At 35.3% G+C, this 16,210-nt stretch overlaps 1 pseudogene; it reads left to right on the top strand.

Moving 5' to 3' along the window:
* The first annotated feature begins 9,952 nt into the window (after positions 1-9,952).
* On the top strand, positions 9,953-15,734 carry LOC117126092 (annotated as a pseudogene).
* The last annotated feature ends 476 nt before the right edge of the window (positions 15,735-16,210 follow it).

Genomic DNA, 16,210 nt, shown 5'->3' on the forward strand with positions numbered 1-16,210 from the left:
TTATATTTTGGGTTTCTTTTAGCAATAAAGGCGGTTGAGGGCCGCCGCCGATATCGAGATCAGCGACGGTGAAGTATAAAATAAAGGGTACACGTTTTGGGATAGAATTAGGTACAGCGGAAAGAGAAAAGAAAGGGTATATAGAAACTTTTTTCTTGTAAATGTATTGCAGCCGCCGGTAATCGAACCCAGGTCTGGGATGTGGTGGGGTCCTATTCCTCCACTAGACAACTCGTTCTATTAGATCATAGCAATGTAGAAGTTTGGGTCTTGCTATATTTTTTGAGTTTTTCTTGTGTAAGTTCACCAGCCAATAATAATTTGCCACCTCGTATTCAGTTTTTTTTCTTAAAAGGTAAAAAATAATCAGAAATATTATTATCTACTAGAAAAAAAAAGTAAGTCAAAGTTGTTAATGCTGTGGGATTAGATGCTGCTTCTTCTTCATCAGTTACAGAGAAGAGACGGAGATGTGTTTGTGATTTTCGAGTCTCCAATTCCTTGCTTTCAAATCCAATTTTGAATTCACCTTGGACCAGCCAAATCAAGCCACGTTCATCCATGGCTTTTTTTCTTCTTCCTGCTATTTGAAAATCGCCGCATTAGAGAACCAAAATCGATTTTCACAAGTGTGCTAAAGAAAATACATATCTCATGCAAGGGTACAACTACAAAGCGATCGTTAAAATAGAGGCATCACTCTGTTTTTTTTGTTCTTTAGGGTTTATAGTTAATAACATATAAAGAGAGACATGAAGATGATGAGCGCTTTTTATCTGTGGAGGTCTTTTGTTTAAACTTGAACCCACCGCTTCAAGTTCCTTAGTCAGAATCTGCATGTGACCTTAACTCCAAAAAAAAAAAACAAATAGAGATCAAGAAACAGAGACAAATAAAAATCATTTAGAACTAAAACTCTTACTTTGGAGGCATCAAGAACCATCAACACAAGGTTAGAAGACTTTGCAACAGCAATAACCTGAGAAAAAACAGTTTCAGTCTACCTTTGGTTCAAGAAGAAAATGATACAAAGGATTTGGGATGATAAAAGTTAAGAATGAAATGGATTTAAACATGGCTCCCGCTTCCTTTTCCTTGTGAAGCCCCTTCAATAATACTAAGACGATGAAGCAATTGAATCCTGGTGTCATTAACTGTCGTGAATGACTCCATGGATTCATGTAAGCGTTCTGAATTCATATGAGGCTGCTTCAGAGTGTGTGCCAGTTAACATCGCCAACAACGTGGACTTTCCAACAATGCCAAATTACAGCGACAAATAAAAACCAAAGTAAAGACTCCATAACTGAAATAATACATATACTTGTGAGTAGAGAGATTAAAGATGGGCCTTGGAAAGCCAATAAGTGAAACACGTCCATGACCATATGTTGTAACTTCAACCCCAACTTCGCCACCACTAAAACCATGTTTGGTATATGGGAGAGAGTTCGAAAAAATAGAAATGAAGAATCTGATACTATGATTCATCTACAAGAAATTCATCTATAAGGAGCGCAAGTTTGTATACATCTATAATTATAAGAAGTTGAACTTTACTTTTGGAGGCTCTAACAGTTGTGTTCTAAGCTTCACAAATTTTGCTTTGAGCTGACCATGATACTCTGTCCTTCTTCATGGTCATCTACACCGTTACTATGATTTTGACTAAAGATTTATAGATTATTGTAGATTCCGACATTTGTTGTAAACTTTGAAAGAATATTGCTCGTTCGATCACGAATTATCAACAACAGTTCTTGTAATGGCCCACTTGTTACCATACTTGGCAACTAAGTAACTATCAATACCCTTTCTTCTGATCATCATCTCTATGCTGCTTTAAACCAGTCGATCCTAAAATCTCCAATTTTCTGGATAAACCCGGCCATTAATCCTTTTGCAAAATCTTTGTAATCGCTAGAGTATTGAATACATTAGTCGAAAATGTAAGCCTCTTTGCAATTAGAGCTCAAAGAATATGCAGAGTTTTTGAAAATGACCACATGTATACATTCGTCAAAAATATAACATCCGATGGCGGGCTTGTCCAAAACATCTTTTATTCAAAAATACAAAAAAATAAATGGGACCCTATGAACCATCGCCATAATTATTGTCGAAGTCTTTCAATGAACCATTGCCATAATTCTTGTCAAAAGTCCTACAAAATAAAAAGATATCTATTTTTTCTTAAATGACATATAACTAAATTATAAATGACAGATAGAATGAATTATTATCTGGAGTAATTGCGAGAAAAATAACCCACTATGTAATGTCGTATTGGTGGCAACAACAGATAACTAGGTATTGAAAGAGTTAGTTGCTGAATCATTTAGCAAATTTTAAATATTGACATATATCTAGATTATAAATTCTAGACATAATGAAATTTTTACCTAGGGCACTCGAGAGAAAATGGCTCATTATGTAATATCGTACCAATGGTAGCAAAATATAACTGCGTGTCGGGAATATGAGTTGATTCCTGGAGCATTATTTATCAATTAATACAATGATTAGTCTATACATATATTGATTAAGTCATATTTCAATGAAAAATTCACATAAACCAAAAACTAATAATATATATCAAATACCTGAAATGATAACTATTTTTTTGCTCTAGCTTTACTTGATAATTTTGATGTACCTTTATTTTTTAGAACATCTTTAAATCAACCATGGGGTTTGTATTTTTGGTTCTTTGGTCGCCCAAAGAGGATTTTTCCTTTTTATTCCATGTACATCTGGAACGACCTCCTCTTATTTTTCTTCTTCTTCCACTAGTTTAGCATATGAACTATGGGGCATCCATTTATTGGCTCTCTCAAGTTCCTTTTTCTTTTCCTCCACTATTTAAGTAACTCAATCACATATTTATCTGTACACAATGTCAATTCTATATGTTCAGCAGCAACATATGCAGTATCACGGAAAGTACGAAAAAATATGACTATATATCACTTTCCAATCGATTGCTTCACTTCTTCATTACGTATCTCTGAATGATAAAAGATACGGTTAATACGGTTCATGATTTTGCCTCTTTATTCCATCGATTCAGAATGTAAATTGGTGGAACTCTTCTAACATTCTTTTTGTCGAACACTTTCAATGCATGACGACATAAGATCCCAGAAAATAAAAACATCATGCAACTAAAATCTATCGTTTGGTTTGCAGCATCATACTTAACCAAATTTTCTCGCGTAGCACCATGATAATATATATTGTATTCATCCACCAACTCAGATTTACTGGTCTTTTTTACAACATAATCACCGATGATTGTGTATTCTTTTTACAACAAAGTAAACACTTATAGTGTATACACTTCTTCTGCTTGCTGCAACATCTCTACATAAGCAAATAATACCGATGAAGTATGCATCATACCGAAGTCATCAACTAATTTTTAATATCGCTTATCATCTAACACTTTCTCAAAAGACAATCCACAATGATAAAATTATTCGACAACCTCTTTTTGTCTTTTAAACACTCCACATTATCTTCTCTCTCTTCTAGCTAATTAATCAACACTCACTTCATTTTAACCTCCCCAATAGTTTTGCTTAATAAAATTTAACAACCTATCCCACTATTTCTAATTTATCTTCTTTTTATATTTTATAATTTAATAACTACATATTAAGTAATAATTTTTATTGTAATTATCTTAAATGATTTACATGACATTGCTGTTAATAGTTTTTAATAATTTTATTTATATTATTAACAATTTCTTAAGAAAAATATAATACATAATTTAATATTATTAAAACAAATAAAATTATGAAATTTCAAATAATCACGATATAATACACAAAACAACAAATAAAACACATAACTTGTTCGGTACAATAAACTCAATTCAAAAACAATATAACTCTTAAATCATACACAATAATTTAAAGTCTTTTTAATCATGGAACATTCCGAATTTTGTCCATCTGTGTTTGACTAGATCTGCTTGCAATTCTGACGTACATTTGAATCACGTAATTCAGATCTAACACGCACAAAATTTGCAAATAAGGTAACACCTCAGTCAAAAATGGATGTGGTGTAATTGAACCAGTGGCCCATATTGATCATATCTGGTCCACTGTTGAGCATATGTACCTTGCTCATCCTCAACAGTCATATTATGCAATATGATACATAACCGCATGATGATAGGAAAATCGGGTGTGTCCCACATGCGAGCTGGTTAACGAATGATTTTGAATCAAGCATGCAACACTCCAAATACACGTTTGATATCCTTCCGACATCCTTTTTGATGTTTTGCAAGTAACTTGTCTGGTTCACTTTGAGAAAATCTTATTTAACAAAAGTTAGATAAGAAGGATAGATACCATAAGCTACATCGTATGTCATGTCATACGGACGTTGGATCACAAAAAGTTCATTGTGAGAATATTTCTTTGTTCAACATCATCAAACACCAGCGAACTATCTAATACGTTCATATTGTTTAATGAGCGCTGGCATCCAAAAAATGCATACCAAAAAATGGTGGTTCTCTTATCTCTCCTAGTATTGACCTTCTCACGCCGTTCGACAATTTTTTCATTCTCAATGCATGCAATCAATACTCCCGAGAATCCTAGGAAACTCCCGAATTTCACTAACATGAAGAATTCTTTGTAGGTCCTTTTGAGTTGGAGCTCTGAGATACTCTTACTCACATAGTTGTATGATTCTTTAATAAAATCAACGCAAGCTCTCCAACGCTGTAATACCTCCTATTTTGATATATTCAATGCTCTGAGATACTCTTACTCATATAGCAGCGGGCGCAATACCATATGCTAGCATTCGAATGACGATGGTACATTTTGTCAAATGAGATATGCCTTCTTTATTGGATACATCAACTCATTGGGTTAAATAGTTGTCACTACTTGATAGGTCTTCACTGATCCGTAGAAAACATGTTTTTGAATCCAGAATTGCCGACGAAATATTGCATCATCATAAGTTGTTTGATTCTTAAAGTAATCATCAATAAATATTTGTTTTACCGCTACATGATATCTTTGGAAGTATTTTCTCTTACGAGACGCCTGATCTTCATCAATTTTATTTCAGCGCTCTCTAAACCGATTAACAATATACCTCTCATCAATTTCAGACTTTTTTTTGTAAACTTTAATATCCAAAGAAAATTCTGATGGATCTATTGAAATTTTTGGTAAGCTAAGATTTTTTTGTTGGTACATCTATAGAATAAGGAGTCTCCATTTATAAGAAATTGAGGGATCTATTGATATCCAAAGAAAATTCTGATGGATCTATTGATATTTTTGGTAAGCTAAGATTTTTTTTGTTGGTAGATCTATAGAATAAGGAGTCTCCATTTATAAGAAATTGAGGGGCTGAAATTTTTTGATTTCAAATAAATATTAATTTGACATAGATAATAGATAATATTGGATTCTCCAACAAAAAACTGAAACTCACGGATTGAATACAAACAAAATTGTAAAAGTAGAAAAGAACATACACATTATTAAAGTAAAGCAAAACAAACACATATTATTAAAGTAGAAAAGAAAAACACACATTATTAAAAGAAAATAACAAACACACATCATTAAAGCTGAAATACACATTACTAAAGCATATAGAGATAGAAACATATTTTTGAAAAAAAAAGAAAAATACAAACAGAAAACATAACATCTCCGTCAGTTGTTTGTTCTTGTTATCGAGATGCTCTTTTCACTTAGATTCACGAACAACTTCATCTTTGTAGCTTATGTCTTTTTTCATCAATTAGTTTGCTTTCTCTTGTTTCTTCTCTATGGTGTTCAATCGTTCCAATTCTTGTTTTTTGAATTTTTTGAATTCATTCCAATCTCCGTTGATCATTTCCAAAATTGCACCCCTTTTTTACTTTTTTTTGTTCAATCTCTTCCCATTGGATGAGCACTAGATCCGATAGAATTGGAGTTACTTGCATCATTCTCGCGGGATCTCTTATATCCACTACTTGAGCCACTATTTTTTTCCTACTTGACAACCATGATGTGGTTAATCATGGACAACAAGTTATTTTGACATTAATTAAAAAAATTTCATTCTTACCACCTGAATATATTTCATGCGCTTTTTTGAAGACATCAATCTCCGACAACTCACTTTGTTGCATACGTTTAGCATTATCGTACGCACCAACCCATTTTCTCAACTTTTTGTTCCTATAGTTGTAATTGTTTCTGCACGAAAATCCATCTCGCGGAGGATCAAATGAGCAATAATCATTATAGTACTCAACAAATTTTCCCCAATATGCTTTATTTTTTGGTTCTTGCCAACAACACTGTCACTTCCATATTTAATCCACCCAGGAATTAGCACCAAATTTTGATCAGTGGTCTATTTTGGGATTTTCTGGCGAACATGAGTTGAATCGTCTTCGTTTTCCTTTCGAGTGCCTTCATTGACACCGCTCGTACCACCAAGACCGATTTGTGTAGAAACTTTAGGAAATTTTGTTGTTCCAATATTTGGAACAACTTCATTACACATTGAAGTTGAAGAAATATGAGCTTTTTGAGATAGATATGGCATCATCGATCCATAATATGAAGGATAACTTGGAACAGATTATGGCATAAAGAAATTTGGCGCAAAACAATAATTTAGTATATTTTGGGGTGTGTTTGAATAATGGTTTTGAAACTGATAGTTGTTGAGATTTAGATAGTTAAGAGGGAAATTACTCAAAATTTGAGTGTTAAAATGATTATTATTGTGATCCATATAACAATAAAAAAGTTAAAAAAAAACAAAATTATTGGAGACTAATAGAAAATTTATTTGAAATTGATGTTTTTTTGTATCCAAATGAAGTGAATCTAGTCTCTATTTATAGACCATAAAAATCAAATTTTGATATAAATTTTAGTTAAAAAAAATGATTACTACAAAATTATTTGAGTTCTAATAATTTTAGGGAATAAAAATCTTCAAGATTTATAATAAACAATGAATAGGGAACATGTTTTTAAAGGGATAAAGTTTTGTCATTTGATCCACTCTCTCATCAATTTCTTTCCCTCACATTTTGAAATTTGCTTTTGTAGGTCCAACATTCTCTGCATTCAATAAGTTGAAAGGTTTCAACTCTTATTAATCCATGTTTGATCCCTCGAAATTCAACACACTCACTGTAAAGTTTAAACTGATGAATTTTGATTAAACACGTCAATTGCTGTTAGTCGAATGTTTCAAGAACATCAACAAGTCAAAATTGCACTTCAAGTATCTTTTCATAATATTATTCATACTTTCGATGCGCTGTGTGCTCACCATATCGGTTGTAAAAGTATGACAACCATATACCATTACCCATTTCTCTTTTATCTCAAACAAATTCTTTAACCAATTATTCTCTGTCAACTTATGCTTATTGAGCATATCAGTTCATGCCAATAACCAATCATCTTCCTCAAGGTAAACTGGTTTGGTCTGGTCCATGGCAAACTGGTTTGGTCTGTGAAATACACGACTCAAACTTTTTGCAATATTTTGGTAAATATGCCAGACACCTAATCTATATTTTGTTTCTGGAAACAGTTTCACTATTGCATTCGCCATTACTGCATATTAGTCTGTAAGAATTGTTTTTGGTTATTTTTTAAACATTGCTCCAAGAAAAGTCTCCAAAAATCACTTAAAAGACTTACTGGTTTCATTATGTAAGAGAGCAGCTCCCGAACACAACAGTTTGCTTATGATGATTTACCCCCACAAATGGAGCAAACGGTCTATCCTAATCATTGGTCTTATAAGTTGTGTCAAGGTAAACAACATATCCAAAGAGATTGTAATCGCTTATAGACCGATCATCCGCCCATAAGATATTAGTGATCATATTGTCCTCATCAAGTTGCATTGAATAAAAAAGATGATGTATTATATTTTTTCGTTTTCTGAAAGTATTCTAAAACTTCTTCAGCATCTTTCTTTACCATTGCTGCCATCCGCTTACAGTATATGTAATTGTCATAGCCTTTATGCGAAAACCACATATTTTCTCTCCCCCCAACTTCCTTGCTCATAATTTAAACGGTTGCTTTTGCTGAAATTCTTTACATCTCGGCATCATCAGCATGTTGTTTGAAAGATAGTGACTGCTTGATTTCCCTTCAGAAAATGTTTCATAGGTGTACTCACTAAGTCATGTTTATGATTCAGGTCGAAAGACACAATCTTATAGCTTCCACTACTCTGAAGGTAGCAAGCCATATGAGCTTTACAACAACACCTTGTCATAAGTCGAGTATAAGATCTCTTGAACATAGGTTCCCTCCCAACCCCCTATTTTTAGCATACATAAAGAATCATTGTTACCTTTTTATCTTTGTTTTTTTCGTTGTCCTTTGTTTTCTTACGTTGAAACCATGATTGTCTGCATACTTATTATAAGATATATGCGCAATATCATCATACCTAAACTATATTCCAATAAAAAGTTCATCTTTCTTCTCAAATTTGAAATGAAACAGGAGACATAGAAGAAGACTCCGCCAGAAGTCTTCCAGAATACTTCCAGGAATTTTTCTCGTGCACTAAATGTTAGAAGACTTCCGAAAAAACGTCCCTGGAAGTCTTCCACGTATGTCTCAGATCTGACAAATCTTCATATCCGAAAGCATTCAAATGGCTTCAAAACATAGAAAAACTTCAAAAATAAGGTAAGAGCTTAAAACAACCAAAAGAGTTTTCAAAAGGTAAGAGCTTTAAGCAACAATAGGTTAGCAAATAAGAAAATATGATCTATAGATCTACTTTTAAAGGAACGGAAGATGAGAACCATGTAATGAAAAACCTGCAAAAACAAAATAAATCAGTTAGAGGACATCAAATAACTATAAATTGATATAAAGTTTGGTGTTTTTAAGTTCAAAGAGATTAGAGAGAGGTTTGAGAGTTTTAGAATGAGAAACATTACATTTTTGTTGCAGCCATTTGAGAGGAAGAGAAAGAATGTGTAAATTTTCTTTATAAAGGAAAGACAAAAATTCTAATAAGGTTAATTTTTTTCGATAAAGAAGACTTTCAAGTAAGTCTTCTAATAGAAGACTTCCTAGACGACTTACTTGAAAGTCTTTTAAAAACTAAAATATTTTTAGCGGGAGTTAGAAGACGTTCCTGAAAGTCTTCTAACTGATAAAATACTAATCACCAGAAGACTTCGTGGAAGTCGTCTAAATCCTAAATATAAATTCTAAACTCAAATAACTAATTAAATAGAAACAAACACTTCATTAAACTTAAAAGGTGTTTAATATACACAAAACTAAACACATATATGTCAAAATTTAATTTTGTAAAAAATGTTAAGCTCCAAAATCTAGCCCTAAGAATACATATAATACTACAACATATGTTGTCAAATCCTAAACCAAAGAATATCATGACTCACTATTTTCAATCATCTATGTTGAAAACAATTCAATTTTATTATATTTTAATTTATATCACTTACAATTGTTTATAATTACATGATTTCAATTTTTCTCCTATCAAATTATTTTTACAAAATTTATAAATTATTTTTAAGATCTACTATATTAGAAGACTTCTTGGAAGTCCTCTTAAAGACTTACAAAACCTCAGAAGATTTACAAAATCTCATAAGACTTTACGGGGTTATATTCGTAAAAATGAGTTATAGTTTTTTGTTTGGGCATAAGAGTTTGTTGTAATTTCACTAGCATTTTGGATTATTTTTGTATCTGATTCAAGTTTGAGATATTTTTGGAGTTAAAATCATGTTTTGAGTCATATTTCGCAAATTCCACAAAAAGTTACTATTAAAATTTTACAAGTTAATTTCTATAAATTTTCACAATCCGCGTAACTTTTAAAATCAATTAACTCTTAAAACTCACTAACTTTATACAAATTCATCTGCCAATACTTAAATATGAGGTTCCTTAAGCTAGACCTTGAGAAAGCATATGACCGAATCAGATGGAATTTTTTAGAAGATACACTCAGGGCAGCGAAGCTACCTGAGATATGGATTCGATGGATTATGCAATGCGTTATGAACCCGTGAATGCGTTTATTGTGGAATGGAGAGAAGACAGAAGCGTTCACACCTCAACGTGGACTTTGACAGGGTGATCCACTGTCACCATACTTATTTGTTCTTTGTATGAGGAGATTGTGTCATCAAATTGAGCTTTCTGTTGCCAATAAGGAGTGGTGAACGATCAAGCTCTCTAGGGGTGGACCATCATTATCACATGTTTGTTTTGCGGATGATCAGATCCTGTTTGCAGAAGCCTCAGTATCGCAGATTAAGGTTATTCGCAAAGTTCTTGAGAGTCTTTGTGGAGCCTCTGGACAGAAAGTTAGTCTGGAGAAGTCTCTAATCTTTTTCTCTGAGAACGTGCATCGGGATTTAGCAAACTTGATAAGCAGTGAGAGTGGTATAAAAGGAACTAAAGAGTTGGGCAAATACTTAGGCATGCCTATCTTGCAGAAGAGGATTAACAAGGAGACTTTTGGGGAAGTAACTGAGAAGGTTTCTTCCAAACTTGCTGGATGGAAGAGGAGATTCTTGAGCTTAGCGGGGAGAATAACGCTTACTAAGTCTGTTCTCTCATCTATCCCAATACATACTATGAGTACAATAGCCCTCTCGATAGCTCCTTTGGATCAATTAGACAAGATTGCACGATCCTTTATCTGGGGAAGTAGTGAGGGCAACAGAAAACAACACCTAGTTTCTTGGGAGAAAATCTGTAAACCGAAGACTAAAGTGGGACTTGGAATACGGTTAGCCAAAGAAATGAATATTGCTCTGTTAGCAAAGTTGTGCTGGAGGTTACTGAATACGCAGGAGGGCTTAAGGGTTAAGATACTGCGACATAAATTCAAAGTAGGTGAGGTAAAAGATCCATCATGGTTGATAGTCCGGGGAAATTGGTCCCCGACCTGGAGGAGTTTGGTGCTGAGTCTCCGGGAGGTTGTAGTGCCAGGGTTATCTTGGGTTATTGGAGAGGTCGCCGGGTCCATTTTTGGAAAGACAATTGGCTGCTGAATGAATCATTAGCTGAGTCTAGTGTGGTAGATGTCCCGGAAGAAATATTAGAGCTAAGGGTTCGTGATCTTTGGCAGAGTGGTAATGGTTGGTCACTTCAAACAATTGAACCATATATGTTAATGGATAATTGTCTACGACTGGCCTCAGTAGTAGTGGATGATGTCACTGGAGCAAGAGATAGAATGTCGTGGGGAGGAAGCAAAGATGGATCTTTTACGGTGACGTCAGCTTATGCTTTTTTGACTAGAGATGCTGAGCTGAGACCGAATATGGAGGAGTTTTATAATCAGGTGGGGCGTGTTATTGCTCCAGAACGGGTCCGAGTCTTCTTATGGCTGGTAGCTCACCAAGCTATCATGACAAATATGGAATGCAAACGTCGACACATGAGTGAGAATAGTGTGTGTCCATTGTGTAAAGGCGGTGAGGAAACTATTCTTCATGTTCTTCGCGATTGTCTTGCAGCTTCAGGGTTATGGACGCGAACGGTCCCACTATCTAAACAACCAAGATTCTTTAACCAAACTCTTATGGAATGGATGTTTGAGAATCTAGGGAGGAAGAGTCGGAACAGAGAGACTTATTGTAATAACCCTCACGAGCAGATAGAATTTTGGTCGAGAAAATTCTTTAAGATCAGTTTTAAGATTAGTCGATACAGAATTTAAATAAAAATCGACACGGTGAATTAATCTCTTGACGGAGCAGTCTTTTGGTCGAAAGACCATCTCCTGATGGTTCTGGTAGATTGTTAATTATTATTGTCGATTTTTATTCATGCTGGGCGAGTTTATTCAGAGCAGGACGAGATTCGAAGGATGAAAAATATTTAGTCGAAACAGTCTGTAAAATATCGACAAAACTCTTAAAATTATTTCTGAACAATCACATGCCTTGCACCTTCTAGCCTACTTGCTTCCTCAGTAATTAGGTGACATGACATGCACCTACTTGCTTACCTGGTTGATCATTAGAAGTCACATGCTGGTCACAAGTTGTTTGCTTCAGCTGCTTGTATATTTCTTGATGGAAGGGAAATGTTCAGCTGCTTGTGCTGCTTGGTGTGCTGAAGCATGTCACCAGCTGTCTAACCTCATCTTTGTCTTTTGTGGGAGCAAACTCTCATCTGAAGCAACTTCTTATGATATAAAATACCCTCTTCTCTCCTCTGGACGTCCTGAAACAGACAGAAAACCAGAGAAAAGTTCAGAGAGAAAGAGAGAAATAAGAGAGAAAAATCTGTGAGGAAAATTAGTTGAAAATTCAGAAAAAATTCAGAGAAGAGAATTGAGCAAGGACGAACCTTTCTCACTATCCTGTGACTTTATCCAGTGTGTTCTGGTGTGGTTAAGAGCTGAAGGTTTGGCGTCCAAGAGTTTAGAATCACCCAAGTTCTTTAGCCTTTGATTTTATCCGTAAGAACATATGGGTTTGATGAGATCAGTTTTGCTTGAGCTTCAGTTCTTGTTAGGTAAACAAAACGATTTTGTCTGTTTCTGATCTTGAACCTATCATGGATATCTTGTCCTGATCAGGTTAGACGTGTGTTCAGCTTGAAGTTTATATCAACCAAGTTCATCTTAAAACTTGAGGAAATCGGTAAGCCATAGCTACTAGTTCAGAGAAGTTTTGTTCGGAACAAGTGGACTGATTTGTTAAGCTTCCTGTCTAGATTAGTTTTTAAGCCTGTATGTGGATTGATCTTGGTTCAGTTATGTCGCTTAGATATTTTTTTAAAGGCTTAGCTGAACTGAATTATCCTTCAACAGAACTGAACTGATTTGAACTAAGCTGAGTAGAGTTTATGTTGGAATCGACCTACTGATCATGTATCCACACGTTCTGAATCAGGAGTGAAATGGAGTGTTATTAGTTGAGCTCGAGTTTAGTCTTCCCTAGCCAATCTCATGGAATCAAAGGTGAGTCTAGATAGATGGTTGATCAATACTGAATGTAGATGATTGATAGGCTTTGTCTCTTGAACAAATATTGAATTGGTGAGGTGTTTACTTAGTGTAAACACTTATAAAATATTTATGAGTGATCATAGAGGTTTATTCCAAGCCTTAGTACTTGTTCTCAAGTACTAATACATATGTATAGTATTAAATATATAAGTATAAATCATGTGAAGTCTTATTGTATACTCACTCTCCCGAATTCCCGCATTACCGTGAATTGTTCCTGCGATACGAGACACGATGATGGGGTCGCACCCTGGAGGCCGTGTAACTGGATGCAGCGTTAGATGTTTGATCTTGGAATATCTAATGGAGATGGTAGTTATATTTATTTCCCCTCTAGGCTCGGTTAGCCTTGGTGGTTTTCCGGGTTTAGTCTATATATAAATATTATAAGTATGAGTGAATGGCGGTGTCGTGGAGATGATGTTTAAGATAAGATTCACATCGATGGAATGATAGGCCTTATATATGTATTTTTATTTGTTATGGAATATATTTCCACTGCATACAAATGGAGTTGATTGCTCGAGATATTACTAATATACGTTGGGGTGCGGGACTAGGCTCACTGAGTAAACTAGTTACTCATGACTCATTTGTGATGCAGGTAACTAGTAGACGGGAGACCTTACTCTAGGACAGAAAGGAACAGCATTAGCCAGCGGTAGTTTTATTATCCTTGCAAAGGCGTTTTGATATTTCTTATGTATAAGATTTGTTGACCGAAAAGCTCGAGGTTATTTTATAACAAATTTTGTAAGATGCTTTTAAATGATATATAAAGAACGTTTTTAAAGTACAGACGAACTAACTATCGGATATTGCTTTTTCGGGTTGAAAAGCCTGGCGTGATATTCAATACGAGCGTTGGTGTTCTTTGGTTGTCGGTCTAAGGTGATCGGAAGTATTCTGAGATCCTCGGATCGACCATCGAGGAACATCGACCGTGTCATTTCCGGTCATCTACGATCGGAGGTGTCACACTTATGGCCTATGCTTTTTGCTCTAACCGTTTGGTGGTGCTGGAAATGGAGATGCGGCTACGTCTTTGGCGAGGAAGGAAAATGTCGAGATAGAGTTCAATTCCTTAAAGATAAAGCTCAGGAAGTGATAAGTGCTAATGTGAAGCTTAGAAAGCACGTGGTGGTCCGGGAACGTGTGAAGAAACATATCTCATGGTTGAGGCCCGTTAATGGTTGGTTTAAACTGAATACTGATGGAGCATCTAGAGGGAATCCCGGTTTTGCTACCACTACAAGAAAACACGCCGAATTCCGACGGAGATTCCGACGGACGACACAGCCGTCGGACACTTTGGACGGAATTCTGACCGATTTCCGACGAAAACAAAAAATCTGAAGTCGTCGGAATTCCGTCGGCTAATTCCGACGAATTTCCGAGAAAACATGGGTCGTCGGAATATTCCGACGACTTTTCGACGATATTCCGATAAACAATATAACCGTTGTAGTCGTCGAAAAGTCGTCGGAATATTCCGTCAAATTTCCGACGATATGCCGATGAAAAGATATAACCGTTACGGTCGTCGGTATTCCGTCGGTATTTTCCGACGAATTTCCGACGAACCAAGTGACCGTTGCCGACAAATAAATATGACCGTTTTATAGCCGTTCGAGATTGGAAAATACTGACGGAATTCCGACGGAATGCTTAATATCTGTCGGTATTCCGTCGGAAAGTCGTCGGATATCCGTAAGCAATTTCCTATAAATGCAACCCCTCCTCATTCATCTCATTCACACCTCATTCTCTCTTCTTTCTCTTTAGTCATAACAATTCCGTGAAAATCATGTCTTCAGGAGCTTATTATCGTTCGTGGATGGATAAACCTCATTTGGATCCCAACACTAATTTGCTTACGGAAGAATACGTTCAAGGAATTGGAGAATTCATGAGGCTTGTTCAACAGCAACCGGATGCAAAAAGTGGTATGTTAAGATGTCCCTGCTCTACTTGCAATAATAATAAGGTTATAAAAGAATTTGATGTTTGGACTCATTTGTATATGAAAGGGTTTTCACGTAATTATAAAGTTTGGTACCTTCATGGGGAAACTGGTTATGAATATGGTAGTACTAGCGAACCTCAGCCTGTTAGTGAACTTCAGCCTGATATTAGGTTAGAAGAACCTAGAACGGATATAGATTAAAATTCAAATTCAGGATCCCGTGATCAAAGGTGTCGTTGATTTGGTGGAAGCTGAAATAGCAACTCAATCTCAGCCTCTCTCTGATGACGGCGATTCTACGGGAGCTTCAACCAACTTGTCCCTATTGCAAATAAATGAGATGGTTGAAAAGGTAATTTTTTTTATTAATATATTTTTTTATAATGTCGATTACTAATTTGTCTATATTTACTAACTTTAAATATTTTTGTAGGCGGTTCCTAAAAGGAAAGGAGGCCGTTTAGTTGGGTTGGCCCGCCGTGCTTCTTCGTATCCGGCGTCTTCTTCGCAAGCTCCGTATGCCGATCCCATGATTCTCGAGGAGCTACATGACAAAGATGAACGGATTGGGGCATTGGAGGAGCAGAACACCACTATCCTTTCGGAGAATGCCACTATCCGTTCGGAGAATGCCACTATCCTTGCTGAGCTGGCATCCCAGAAGAAGTTCAACGCCGAGATAATGCAGAAGCTAGATCGTTTGATGTCTTCGAGTTCTTAGTTTTTTTCAGCTTTTTAAAACTGTCTGAATGTTTTTTTCTTTCGTTTTGCATGAATTTTAAATTTTCTGAATGTTTTTTTTCTATTTCGGTTTGTATGAATTTAAATTCTATAATATTATTAGTTTTAAATTTCAGATTTTATTTATTTATTAATTAATTTTTCATATAAAATATATATATAAAAATGCAAAATTAATTCGTATTATTAAAATTGACATTTTCCGACGAACTAAGTTCTCGGTAAATACCGACGGAGTATGACTCGTCGGTAAATACCGACGGACTATGATTCGTCGGAACATACCGACGAATGGTGAGTCGTCGGAATTTACCGACGAATCGTAATCCGTCGGTATTTACCGACGAGTCATATTCCGTCGGTATTTACCGACGAATCAGACTCCGTCGGTATTTACCGAGAACTTAGTTCGTCGGAATCTTCGGAGGATCCGTCTCCGTCGGTATATAGTTTTTC

Source organism: Brassica rapa, chromosome A06, assembly GCF_000309985.2.
Source record: "Brassica rapa cultivar Chiifu-401-42 chromosome A06, CAAS_Brap_v3.01, whole genome shotgun sequence".
NCBI lineage: Eukaryota > Viridiplantae > Streptophyta > Magnoliopsida > Brassicales > Brassicaceae > Brassica > Brassica rapa.